Source organism: Odocoileus virginianus, chromosome 23 (assembly GCF_023699985.2).
Source record: "Odocoileus virginianus isolate 20LAN1187 ecotype Illinois chromosome 23, Ovbor_1.2, whole genome shotgun sequence".
Classification (NCBI taxonomy): domain Eukaryota; kingdom Metazoa; phylum Chordata; class Mammalia; order Artiodactyla; family Cervidae; genus Odocoileus; species Odocoileus virginianus.
In genome coordinates, this window is record NC_069696.1 from 47,022,145 (window position 1) to 47,035,935 (window position 13,791).

A 13,791-nucleotide genomic window follows, 5' to 3' on the forward strand; every position below is an offset into this window, starting at 1 on the left:
AGCCCCCCACCCGCCACCCCCGCACCAACACACACACACTCACACACCTAAGGGAGCTGCCACTTCCTGCCCCAGGCCCGGGGGGCTCCAGCCTTTACACAGGGGTTAAGGCAGAGGGACTCGATTTGGTATCCAGGCTGTTTCTTAAGAACTGCGACTTTGAGCTATTAGCGGACACTCTGCATCTCAGTTTCCTCATCTACATGCCCATGGTTAGAGCACCTACCTCCAAGAGGTGTGAGTTTCCGAGAGATGTCCCTGGAGTGCTCAGGAGGAGGTCAGACAGAAAGTGATGAATTTTAATGGCCTTTTTCAAACAAGGAGAAAGGCCCTGCTCACAGAGCCCATCCAGGAAAGGGTTTGTGGGAAGAGGATGCTTGACCCCCAGCTTCCTAGAACCACACTGCCCTAATGCTCCAGCCCTTGGAGAGTCATGCCACCGTGTCCCACTGTCCCAGCATCTGGGAGTCATTTCTGTCCTTTTTGAGGAATGGTGGTGATGCTCACTGGCAAATGCTGGTGACAGAGAAACCAATTTTTTTTTTTTAATACACACAAACAGTAACAAGTCAGATCAAATACATACAAGTTTCAAGGCCAGCCCAGGGATGGGCTTCAGCAGACCCAGTGGCCCTGCCCTCCAGCTGTCTGATGCTCCATTGACACCCAGTGGGCCTGATAGTGCAAATCTCCAGGCTTTACTTGACAGGGATGCTCAAGGTCCCATTTATCTAGAAGTGGAAGGAGAAGAAGATAACTTCCATGTGAAGTGCTCAGATGCTCAGTCATGTCCAACTCACTGAGACCCTATGGACTGTAGCCCACCAGTGTCCTCTGTCCATGGGATTCTCCAGGCAAGAATACTAGAGTGGGTTGCCATGCCCTCCTCCAGGAGATCTTCCTGACCCAGGGATCAAACCTGCGTCTCTTATGTCTCCTGCATTGGCGGGCGGATTCTTCACCACTAGTGCCACCTGGGAACCCCCAGGGTTCCATACTTTCATCCATAAATGGAGTAGTGGCACTCCCTTCGTTTGCCTGTCAAGGAAATAGGATGTTGTTTGTAAATTCACTTTGCAGATCCCTCCACAGTTTACAGGGGTTGCCACTGTTTTAATAGGAAGGCAGGTCTCTGACCCCCTTTTGTGTGAATTCCTCAGAATATAGAGCTTCCTACATGGCTAATGAATCTGCCTGCCAACGCAGGAGACATAGGTTCGATCCCTGGGTCGGGAAGATCCCCTGGAGGAGAAACTAGCAACCCACGCCAGTATTCTTGCCTAGGAAGTCCCATGGACAGAGCCTGGTGGGCGATGGTCTGGTCCTTAGGGGCAAAGAGTCAGATACGACTGAGTGATTGAGCATGCACACACACCCAGAGAGGTGGGGAGGTTCCTCTTTCTCCTCCCTTGCTCTAAGGTCTTAGTTTCTGGATCTCCAGATCCCTCTTTTATGTTAGGGAATCCTGGAGGTAGATCATCCCTTAGATGAAAACTGCGTTCAACACCAGGATCTGCATGGGAAATTGATGTTCCTGGTGATGCATGGGGATCAGTTACCCGGGACACGTCAGGTGCTGGGGCCCTGAATCTTCTGCCACCTTCTTCCCAACCTTAGTTGGAAGCCAGGCCACCTGTTCTTACAGGCTGCACTCCCACTGCCTACGTGTCCGGCTTCTCTCTGTGGAAAGGAGACAGGCCTCATCGCTTTCTCACAGCGGCTTCTGTGCTTTTTCTCTGGAGGGAAAGGAGTTCATGTTAAAAGTGAAACTAGTTTCCCATTGAAGGAATCATTTAATAGAATCCTATTTAGAGTGGACCCCAAATAAAGGGCAAAGAGAGTGCAAAGATGAACACAGGCCTTAGAGCCTTGACTTGAACAGGAAATTTGGGGTGCAACCCTCAGTGTTGGGGAGTGTGAACCCCATAAACCAGGGGAACTTTGAGAAAAGTGAGTGTGCAGGAAATTCATAGCAGACATCCCATTCCCAGTAGCTATCAAATGTCTTGGGGTCTTGGCTGCCCCAAGCCTGAGCTGACACTAGGAGCTACTTTTCCCTGAGCTACCCAGGGAAAAGTTCACTACTGTGAAGTCTACTTTCCAAGGCACCCTACCCAAAGCTACTTCAGAAGCTGCCCAGCCTGGGCTGAGTCTACCAGCCACGGGGATGGCCTGTGGGAGTAGGGGAGGGGATTTGGCTGAGCCTCTGGGTCGCAGCAGCCAGGCCTGCACCTGCATTAAGGAATCCAGGCTCCTAACCCATCTATTTGCTTTTTCAATACGCCTTACAAAGGGAGAGGAGGGGGCAAAGCTGGAAAAACAAAACAAAAAAAGCACAAACTATTATTTTCTCGTGGCTTTTTGGTGAGGGAGGGGAGCTGCAGCGAGGGAAGGGGGCAATTTGCAGCCACCCTCACAAATCCTTTTGAAGTTCTTCAAATAAGAAGTGATGCTGCAAAGTCTTTATTTATTTTTTTCTAAAGCCCCATTTACATTATGATTAAATACCTTCCTCGGATAAGCATAAAGAAAGTCGTTAATCTATATAGCTCTCCAAAGCACCAATACATTCTGAACTTTTGTAGGATTTGTTACACCCTATTTTGTTACAGTAGGCCAGCTCCTCTAGGTCTAGGCACATGGCCCTCCTCCCCTCCCCCCTTCCCCACCTCCTCCAAGAAAGGAAATAAAGTGAAGGTCTTTCACGGTAAACAAAACCAGCTGATTCTTCACAGAGAACCCATGAATAGCTGGAGAAGGAAAAAAAAAAAAAACTTACAATAAATGGTGCATTTTTTCTCTGCTGGGTATAGTATTCAAGGATCGGGGCAGTATTCAAACAGAGGTCCATTTTTTGCTCAGCAAGAGAGTTTAGAAAGGGAGCGTGGGGTCCATTCAGCGCTTTCCCCCCTTCACAATCCCTGGGTTCTATGAAACCTATCTTCCGCGCCTTGTCCGAGTGCTTCTGGGGACCAATTAGTGCTTTGTTGCACGGCTTCTTTGCTGAATCTTTGAGCAGCAAGAAAAAGCGCTCTCGACTCTCCCCTTATTTTGACCATTTCAGTCATTACTCAGTGTAATAATTAATATGACAACTGGACGCTCCGGTTTGTATAGAAACACCTCAGCGACAGGAGCGAGCGTGCAGTGGGTGGTAACGAGCGGCACATCAGCCCGGAGAAGCCACACACACAAAAAAAGGAATGAATGGCCAGGGAGAAAGAGAAGGAATAAAGATAAAATAGTTGGCACAACGCAGAAGAACAGAAAACAGACGCGAATGCAGAGCGGGAGGGGGAAGGGGGGACAATTAGAAAGGGAGGGGGGAAAAACACCCGACGGAGGTTAACTTATTTTGAAACTGTTTTCTGAATAGGACCGTGGAAGTGAGTGGCCGGCTGTCAGCCCAGCGCGTCCTCCCCCTCCCCCTCCAACTTTCTGAACTCTCTTGGAACTCGGTGGGGAGTGGGGGCCTAGGGTGGGGAAGGGGGGTGAAAGGAGGACTCCTGCATTCTTTAGGGTCTCCCTGAGGTCGCTTTAAAGGATGCATCCAACACACCACTGCGCCCAAATCCCCGACTCCTTGTTTGCCTTCCATTTTTGCAAAAATCTTGCTTTCGGTTAGCAATAGAAAAGATGTGGCGCGAGTACAGACGAGGGTTGAGTGCTGAATTACCTTCCTGAGGGTCAGTTTTGGGGAGAGGGCACTTCTGATACACTCCCCAACAACTCTGCGACGCTGCCTCCTGGAGCAGCGCCCCGCGGGGGCCCTGGCGAAAAGGGCCGGGTAGTGCGCAACCAGCCCGCGCGCTGCGCCTGGGTCCCCGCAAGTGCGCCCCGGGGTGGCGACCCGCTCCGTGACGGCATAATAAATAATTAGAGGGTTTAAGCGCGTTAGCCACAGCTCATGCTAATGAGCCAGATAAGGGTTCAGTCTAACCCGAAGTGACAGTTTGCATATCGCAGGAAAGAAAAAGAAAAGCCCGGTTATTCCGCCACCCCCCCCCCCCCAACTTGATCGCCTCTTCTCAAATTCAGGCGTCCCCAAACCCATATTCCCCTGATTCCCTCTCCTCACATCCCCCTGACCTCCTGCCACACACGAAACACGCACACTCCACCCCCCCTTGGACCCTTCCTCGTCTTTCACCCGGCCCTGCCGCCTGGTGCCAGGGCAAAATCCCGGAGTGTCTCTATCTGACCTGCCAGGGAAGTTGACTCCCAGCGCTTTCGGGCCAGACTCAGCCCCCAAGCGGAGATGGTTCGTGTGTCTGTCTTTGCCAAGTAGGGAAGGCACCGAGGAGCGCATCCTCGGGGAAGGACTTTGAGACTCGGGGTCAGAGGCCTCTGAAAGCTCCGGGGGCCCCAGCACGCCCTCGGGTGCCCTCTGCACTCACCAGTGCGGGCGAGGGGCGCTACCTGCTGGGGAGAGGAAAAGCGGGCGCCCCGGGCCCTTGAGCTGGAGCTCCTGAAACGCTCCTGCCGTCTCCGGAAAGCAGGGGCAGTTTGCCGAAGTGACTGAGGTCAGTCGTGTGTCCCCATTGTGTGGCCACGTGTCCGGTGTCCATCATCACCTCCCCAAAGTCCGAGCTCAGCCCGACTCCTTGCGGCGCGGCCTGGGAATGCTCCCGCCTATAAATCAGCCGGAGGCTGCGAGCCGTCGGCACCTCGGTGCCGCCCTGGACGCCCGCCCCGCCGGCCAAGGGGAAAGTTTGCTCGCACCAGGTTAGCTAGAAAGCCGAGGCTGCCAAGGCCCAGGGTCCGCTTGAGCAACTGTAAGCCCCCGCGGTGGGGCAGTAAACTCTTTCCTCCCTCCCCACCCGCTTCCCTAGCATTTGCAGAATCTTTGAGGGGAGGAGGTGGAGGGAGGGGAAGAGCTTAATATCTGATACATGGTTATTTGTTGTCATGGAACCTTCAACACACAGCAATAAAAACAAAATTAAATGAGTTAATATTTGTAAAACGCTGAGAACAGTGGTGGGCACTGAGTGAACACTTTATACATTCGTTAAATAAATGCGGGCATCATAGGAGGTGACCTGCTCATCTCAGATGTTAGAAAATATTGCTTTGACCCCAAAATGATGAAGGTGGATATGCTCACTGATTCGTCAAATAACTATTGAACATAATCAGAGATAAATAAGACTATCTGCCTTCAGTAACCTAGTTTAGCCGACAAAAAAAGGAAGAGTAAAAGACAAGACTATCCATTAAAACACAGTTTGAAAACAGTGGAGAGCCTCTGCCCTCTGCCCTCATGGACTGTTAGTGTGGACTCCACCCCCAACCCCTGCCCCTGGTCACCCTCCTGGTTACTGCAAATAAATACACAGCCCAGGTAAAAAGTGGACTTGTTGATGCAAACAGAGCCAGGCCCTCTTCCCCAACCAGATGGTCGCTCCCAGCTTCTGTGTGACAGCTCATGAGCAGACACTAATGAAGTAAACACCTTTAACACCTGTAGTGAATGTCAAATGAAGTGAAAAGGCAAGTTGCTTGAAGTCAGACAGACTCCAGGTTCTGGAACTTTCCAGCCCTGTGCCCTTAGGCAAAAGGCTCACCTTCTCCTAGACTATCCTCATCTATCAAATGAGGGGACTGAGTAACCCCCCACCCCCCACCTTCACCTCTACACAACTACACAGACAATAGAGGCACGGCCATCTGCCCCTCTGCTGACAACAGCTTTCCTCTTCGAGCAGACAAACATCTTCTGCTGATGTTTACTGCAGGAACCTTCAGAAGGCACATGACCTCATCCAGAGTTTCAAGATAGAGACCAGCCCTTGCTAGTACCAAGATAAAGGCTCCTAGTGGCCAGAGGCTGAATTATAGGGTCAGCATAACTTTAGCCCTGAGAGTTAGATGGGCCACTGTCTCATGGGGATTCACATGCAAAGAAAAGAATACCACCACTCTGACTAAGACTTTGCTTGGGAAACAGGATTCCCCTCGACTGGACTGCCTGAGCAGATTTTGGTTTGGGATTTGGGACTCAGTAAAAGGAGATACAACCAGTCCATCCTAAAGGAGATCAGTCCTGGGTGTTCATTGGAAGGACTGATGCTGAAGCTGAAACTCCAGTACTTTGGCCACCTCATGCGAAGAGTTGACTCATTGGAAAAGACCCTGATGCTGGGAGGGATTGGGGGCAGGAGGAGAAGGGGGCGACAGAGGATGAGATGGCTGGATGGCATCACCGACTCGATGGGCATGAGTTTGGGTGAACTCCAGGAGTTGGTGATGGACAGGGAGTTCTGGCGTGCTGCAATTCATGGGGTCGCAAAGAGTCGGACACGACTGAGCGACTGAACCGAACTGAAAACGCGACGTCCTCCTTGCTGGGTTGTGTGAATCGCTCGCCACCTGCTGGTCATTTCTTGAACTGCAGCGACGACTGCAATTCCATACCTTGCACATCTGTTTTGCAGTCACTAAGTCAGGAGTCCTCTTCTCATCAGGTGGCCAAAGTACTGGAGCTTCAGCTTCAGCATCAGCCCTTCCAATGAGTATTCAGGGTTGATTTCCTTTAATATTGACTGGTTTGATCTCCTTGCTGTCCAAGGGACTCTCAAGAGTATTCTGCAGCACCACATTTCAAAAGCATCAATTCTTTGGTGTTGGGCTTCTCTTGTGGCTCAGCTGGTAAAGAATCTGCCTGCAGTGCTGGAGACCCGGGTCCGATCCCTGGATTTGGAAGATCCCTTGGAGAAGGGAACGGCTACCCACTCTAGTATTCTGTCCTGGAGAATACCATGGAATGTATAGTCCATAGGTTCGCAAAGAACTGGACACGACTGAGCGACTTTCACTCATACTCACTCATCCTTCTCTATGGTCCAGCTCTTATATCCATACATGAATAATGGAAAGACCATAACCTTGACTATACATACCTTTGTTGGCAAAGTGATGGCTTTGCTTTTTAACACACTGTCTAGGTTTGTCATAGCTTTCTGCCAAGAAACAATCGTCTACTAATGGTCTACTAATTTCATTACAAGTAGATTCTACTAAATTTACCCCATATAGTTCAGTTCACAGAGCATTGTGCTATCTGTATCACATCCACACAATACTTACATTAGAAATATAGGAGATGCCTATTAATGTTCAGATTATAAAGCTTCATCCCAGCCCTACCAAGTCATAATCTGGCCAGCTGGCCTTTTAAACAAGCTATACAGTAGTCATTTTGTACTCTGCAGATGGAGAATTAGTACTCTAGAGGTGTTCCAGGTGATAAGACATAGTCTTCATTATTCAGAGCTATGAAGAATTAATCTTCTGATAAAGAAGTTACACTAGTTCCATAAATATACTTTCTTGGGATGAAGGGGTGTCCCAATGACTACTGAAGGAAATGGAGATGATTGGTAAGTTACTACAGAGATGGTCTTTGATGCTGGCCCTGAAGCACTGATGGAAATTTGCAGTGGCAAGAAAAGGGCTATGGGAGCAATCTACCCAACACAGAGCATCTTGCTCTCTTGACTTTTGAGACTTTAACAAGCTTAACCTCCACTCCCCTTTGTTACACTCCTCCAAGGCTACATCCTGGGTGTGGTCTGCACTCAGAACAGCTCCACCTTGGAAATCTTAACTTCCCATCGAGTTCCTCTCATCCTTGTGTTTTATTATCAAGTTTATTCCCAACAAGGAAAGAAATCCTGCTTTTTTTTTTTAATTTGAGGGGAGTTGCCCAAGTGTATGATATTTCCCCCCAATTTTATAATTAATTGACAAGTTAAAATTGTGTATATTTAAGTTGTACAACTTGAAGTTTTGATGTTCATATCACAACAATCAAGTAATTAACATACTGATCACCTCACATAATTACCATTTTCTTTTTCCTCTCTCTCTCTCTCTCTCTCTCTCTCTCTCTCTCTCTCTCTCTCGTGTGTGTGTGTGTGTGTGTGTGTGTGTGTTGAGCCGACTTAAGATCCACCTGCTTAGTAAATTTCATTTATGCAATACAGTATTGTTAACTTTGTTGCGCATTAGCTCTCCAGAAAGGAAATTGTTTTAATTAAGGGCTGAAGAAAACTGGACACTTAGGCCACATTTTCAGGACTTCTGACTTTGAATCTAAGAGTCAGTGACCTAGGACAGAAACAGTAGGAGTGTTCCTGGAAACCCCTCTTACTTCTAGACAACCAGCAATAGCTATCCATGCAAGTGACAGCAAATGACTTGAATGCATCTACTAAATACAGATTAAATGAACCTTCATCTTTACTTCTCCTTAGGTTGATCTCAAAAAAGTCTGGGTCACTGCATTTAAATATTTATTCAGTACACTATCATATGTAATATAGAGAGCCAGTGAGAATCTGCTGTCTGACTCCGGGAACTCAAGCCGGGGCTCTGTGACCAGGGTGGAATGGGGCGGGAGGGAGGTTCAAGAGGCAGGGGCCATATGTGTACCTATGGCTGATTCATGTTGATGTATGACAGAAACCAACACAATATTGTAAAGCAATTATCCTTCAATTAGAAATAAATAAATTAAAAAGCAAAACAGGAGTAAAACCATCAAAGAGCATGCATGGAGGCATCTCTGAGAATGGCACTATTTCCATTGACTCAGAGGCCCAGAAATCATCTTTGACCTGTTTCTCACCCTCACCCACCATATCTAAATTGATTCTTTCAAGCTTCTAAGTCTTTCTTAAATGCATCCCATTTTTTTATCTCTACCATTTTAGTCTGAGATGTCCATTTCTTGCCTGAACAACTGTAATTTCCTCTGAACTGCTCTTGCTATGCTTCCCTGCCATCCACCCCACCAGCCCGAGTGATTTGTTATAATGCAAATATCATAAAAAGCGTTAGTTGCTCAGTCATGTCCGACTCTTTACAACCCCATTGTGGGTAACCCACCAGGCTCCTCTGTCCACGGGATTTCCCAGGCAAGAATACTGGAGTGGGCTGCCAGGCCCCTCTCCAGGAGATCTTCCTGACCCAGGGATTGAACCCAGTCTCCTTGATGGCAGGCAGATTCTTTACTGGCTGAGCCACCAGGGAAACTGGCAATCTCATAGAAGAGCACCATTTTATTACATACTTCAATGGCCTGGAAATTCTTCCAGAAAAAATATTTTAAAAAAAAAACTCTTGGTCTATGAGACTCTGCATGGTCTAGCTCTCTCTAGCTCTCTGGCTACATCTTCAACTTTATTCCCCATTGTTTCTACCATATTTGACTTTTGCGTATGCTTCTCCTTCTGCCTGGAAGGTTCCAGACAGTTCCAGATTCTTCCCTTCCTTTTTCACCTAGGTATTCTTAAATCAAGAAAACCTCCTAGGGAAAGCTTCTTACAGCATCATGTGTGTCTCTTTCATGCTGTCTGTTACAGCTGTAAATTTGAATTTATCTCTGTAATTTTACTAATCCCAAAAAGAGCATAAACTCAGGGAAACATTTATACTTGGAACTAGAATAGGGCCTGTTTTTCAACAAAACTCTAATACATATTTTCAGATTGTATGGATGAGTCTCACTCACTTCTAGTCCCCCCATGTATCTTCTCAATCTTAAGAGTTCAGCTACCTCCCCTCCTCCTACCAATGAGAGAGATGCAAAAGAATTAGAAAAAAATCAAGGTCTAAGACCATGTATGTGTTTTACAAGAAACTGGGCATCCCATTGGTCTAGTGGGCTGCATGCCTCCCAAATTAATTACTCTGTGAATAATGATCATAACCACTAAGACTGTAGCTTTCAAATGGCCAAGCCTACCGAGACTCTGTAGGGACCAGGAATCTCTGAGTGGACAGAGGTGTTTATACCACCCTTGCCTTCCACAGAAGGCTCTCCTGTCACTCAAGAATCAATGGGAAAGGATAATGGGTGTTTTTCTCAAGACTAACATCACCACTGCAGGTCTTTTGCTTATATCTCAGATTCCTCATCCATACAGCAGGAATATCCAAAATCTATTCCCCTGGATTCTAGAATGAAAATAAGACAGCCTCTGCAAACTGCCTGGTACTGAGTAAATATTTAAATACAGAACAAATATTTGTTCCTTTCTGTTTCCAGAGAGGAGGAGACAGAAAGAGTAAAGCTGAGGGATAGCCTTTTATGTCTAATTAGAAATCCAGTATGGCTTTGCGAAAATTTTCTACGCAAGCTCCTTTATTCCTTGCAAATTTCCTTCCTTATATACATTTAAATGGAAAAGATAAAAACCACAGCAACAAAACCTGTTCCCCCAATCCCATGACTAGAGAAAATTCCTGTTTCTCATTCCTTTGTGTTGTTTTTGTATGCCTCCTGACATATTTACACAATGTGGAATACAAGACTTTATGTTTTAATTTTATCAGTCATGAGTTGAATTGTGTGTATTTGGAGTATGATAAATGTTTATGGAGTATGATAAATGTTTATGAAATATGATAAATGTTTATGATTTAAAAAATAATTTTATGACTGTATCTATTATGTGAATGAAATATAATTTAATTAATTCCCTATTGATGAAGTTTTCATTTCTCCCCAAACTTTTTTGATCTGAACACCTTTGTACATATATTTCTACATTCTCTATTAAACTAATGTGAATGAGCGCTTAGTATAATGAACCAGACACCATGCTTAGTCCTGGAATTTAGAAAGACTAAGATTTGGTTTCTAGACTGAGAGTTCTTAATCTTGAAGGAGGAGAGAGAATAGTGAAAACAAGACAAGAGAGTTTACAAGTTTAGTTACTGAAGGAAAGTCAAGATGTGACCTGAGTCAGGGGCCACCACTCCCACCCGGGGGCAGTGTTTTTGGAGGAGGTGGTGTTAGCCTTGACCAACGGAGCCAGCACTTACTTGTGAGCCCCACCACTGGGGCGGCGTCCGCTGGCTATGGCTTTGGATTTTTCTTAGACCGAATCTTACTCTGACCTACTTGGATTTGATGCCATCGCTCTGTTGACCAGTGGCTGAGCCCCCTCTGCCCCGAAGTGTCTTCAGTTTCTGGACTGACTTTGTCGTCCTGCCTCTGAGCCCCTGACTTTGAACCAGTCCTACTTGTGGTTTTGCTGCTGTAGCTGTTGTTGATGGGATGGTGGTAAATGTTTAACAACCCGCTGACTTCACTCCTGACGTATGGTGTTTGCTGATTTCCGTGGAGTAAATATTCCTGCTTTGGCAGATTTCAAGCTACCAATGTGAGCATGAAGTTGAGAACAGAGATGTGGTAGCATATTATTATGTAGTGTTTCTACCCCACAGATAAATAGACATAAATAACCTTAGGAGCATGAAAAATGACATTTAGTAAAAGAATTATGAAATAACATCTTGAGGATTTATTACCTTTGTTTTAAATACACCTTATTTAATTTTAAGTTTATATAATTTAGTTTATAGTCAGGGGTGTGTTTAGCAACAATCTCACAAAACTGAAGAATGCACTCTCTCACGCCTATATAAGCAGGCTTTAGTGGTGCACCATGGTTATAAATACAAGAGCTGGTTCTGCCCATCTCTCAAAACTCGACTCACCCCTCTCTCCCCTTCACTGTCTACTTCAGTCATGACAGGCCTCTGTTCCTCAAAAAAGTTCCACTACTCATTGTTTTAGAGATTTTATAAAATGTTCCCTTCAGTGGGATCCTTCTGCCTTCTCATCTTTGCATTTGGAGTTGAGCCTTCTCATAATTCAGTTCTCAGGTCAAATAGTACCTGGTTGAATAGGTCATCCTTTTGCATCCAACTCGAATCGGCCTCTTCAGAACAGTTTGTTTCCTTTATGATACCTCTTTTTAAAACTTTATTTCTTCTTGGCCATCATTAATACTGAGTGTACCTTGCTTTTTTCCCTTCTTGTTTACTCATCATATCCCCCTTAAAAGAATGTGAAATCAGTGAGCGCATGGGCTGTCCTGTTCACCAATGTCTTGAACCGTGCCTGATGCTTCAAGAATATATTCGGTCGCTGCTGTGTCAGAAAGATTCCTTGGAAGAGAAACGGAATATACACAACAATTTGTTTAATGAATGAGTGTATGAATGACAATGTATGAATGATACTCAGGGACTTCAACCTGATGTTGCACTGTTTTTTAAATTCTGATGATGAAAGAGTAGTTCTTGCCTAGATAAACCCATCTTAAATATTATCCTCACATCTCTCATATTGCTAGAAGTAGACTTGGCCATGAGTGGCAGAAATTTCAAAATAACATGGGTTTAAACAAAATAGAAGTTAGTTTTTCTCCTAGGTCAGTGTCTAAGGCAGCAGTCTAAGGCTGCTGGAGTGATGGTCCGTGGTGTCGAGAATCAGGCTCCTCCTGTCTTGTTCCTTCTCTTTTTTGCTCTGAAAAGCATGGCTCCCATTCCTATATTTACCTCACAATCCAATATGGCTTCTCCGTCTCCAGTCGGCACTTCTGCATTCCAACCTGCAGTGAGGAGAAAATAAAAGGAGGAGGACAGGCTTCCGTCAGGAACAATTCGTAGGTGTTGCACAGACCTCTCCTCTGTGTGTGCTGTGCGCTATGTTGGTTCAGTCACATCCAACTCTTTCTTTGGGACCCCATGGACAGTAGCCCACAAGTCTCCTCTGTCCGTGGGATTCTCCAGGCAAGAACACTGGAGTGGGGTGCCATGCCCTCCTCCAGGGGATCTTTCTGACCCAGCGATTGAGCTCGTGTCTTTTATGTCTCCTTCATTGGCAGGAGGGATTTTTTTTTACCACTAGCTCCATCTGGGAAACCCCTCTCTTTGCGTCTCCTTGATCAACTATTAGAACTGTGGTTACACCTAGCTGGGTGATGCTTTTATTTGGGGAAGTCTTGGGGCTGGATAGCTAACATTCAGAGTTTCTATTTCCTGAGAGAGAGAGAAAGAAAACGGGGCAACTCACCACAGATGCCACATCTTTGTTTCTTCTCCATCAAGTGGGTTAAGCAGTTCCCAAATATCAGTGTAACTACTAGGCTGATGTGTCAAATTTCCATGAAATTGGCCAGTAAGGAAACAACAAACCCAAATGAACTTAAGCAGTAAATTTCTCAGAGCACAGCAGGCAACATGTTTTATGTTCCTGTTGTCTCCCCTTGTCCCTCAAGTTCATGGGTATCAGCGCAGAGTGAATCTGGGCAGATGCTGAGCACACGTTGGATTTGTGTCACAGCAGAGGAACAAGGAGCTCAGGAAACTCCGATCTTATTTAAGGATTGATGGCAACTTTCCCATCCTCCTCTCCAAAGTGAGGCATTGTCTTTACCCTGGAACATATGAAAAATCATCTCTGGGTAAAGGAGAAAGCTTTATTATCATGGGATGTCTTCTGGGATGGAGAGGTTCTCCATCTATCATGCTGATCAACATTCTGCCCTTTGACCCACATGGTCTTATCTCCCAGCTCCAAGGCTGTTTGCTCTGCCAATATCTTTGAAAAGGTAGTCCACAAAATGCAGAAGTGCTGTGGAAATTACCTCTCCACATGCTCCTTTTCTAAATTCTACACAAATGCATACCCTAATTACACACGTAAAGGGAATATCTGAATTTGTTTGAGAACCTTAGTTCCTGTTACTAGTTTAATATATGTTAAATGTGATTGTTTCATGGTTGTTCTTTTGGAGTCTGCCACTCTACACAGGACATTCTAAGAGATGCCGAAGCCCATCTTGCAACTCTCAGTTCAACACTCACTTTAAGGATTTATAAGAGCAGTCTAGGAGACTAACACAAATGGCTGGAATAGAAAATTTATTAGAGAGAGATTTGTTAGTTTGCTGGGACATCTTTCCTTTCCACTGATTAGTATGCTGTCAC

At 45.9% G+C, this 13,791-nt stretch overlaps 2 long non-coding RNA genes across 6 annotated transcripts; both read right to left on the reverse strand.

The window, feature by feature from the left end:
- Positions 1 to 520: 520 nt before the first annotated feature.
- Positions 521 to 11,046, reverse strand: LOC139030642 (uncharacterized). 4 transcript variants are annotated; one of them, XR_011483044.1, is made up of 2 exons: positions 10,834 to 11,046; positions 521 to 1,736 (listed from the first exon to the last, which is right to left on the reverse strand). It is a non-coding gene; the product is annotated as an uncharacterized lncRNA (long non-coding RNA). The 4 variants fall into 4 exon arrangements; XR_011483046.1 differs by lacking the exon at positions 10,834 to 11,046 and adding an exon at positions 4,420 to 9,122; XR_011483045.1 differs by lacking the exon at positions 10,834 to 11,046 and adding an exon at positions 4,398 to 9,122.
- A 252-nt stretch (positions 11,047 to 11,298) lies between these two features.
- LOC139030643 (uncharacterized) lies at positions 11,299 to 13,470 on the reverse strand. Of its 2 annotated transcripts, XR_011483048.1 has the most exons (3): positions 12,875 to 13,470; positions 12,358 to 12,410; positions 11,299 to 11,964 (listed from the first exon to the last, which is right to left on the reverse strand). It is a non-coding gene; the product is annotated as an uncharacterized lncRNA (long non-coding RNA). The 2 variants fall into 2 exon arrangements; XR_011483047.1 differs by lacking the exon at positions 11,299 to 11,964 and having other exon boundaries at positions 11,985 to 12,410.
- Between the last annotated feature and the right edge of the window lie 321 nt (positions 13,471 to 13,791).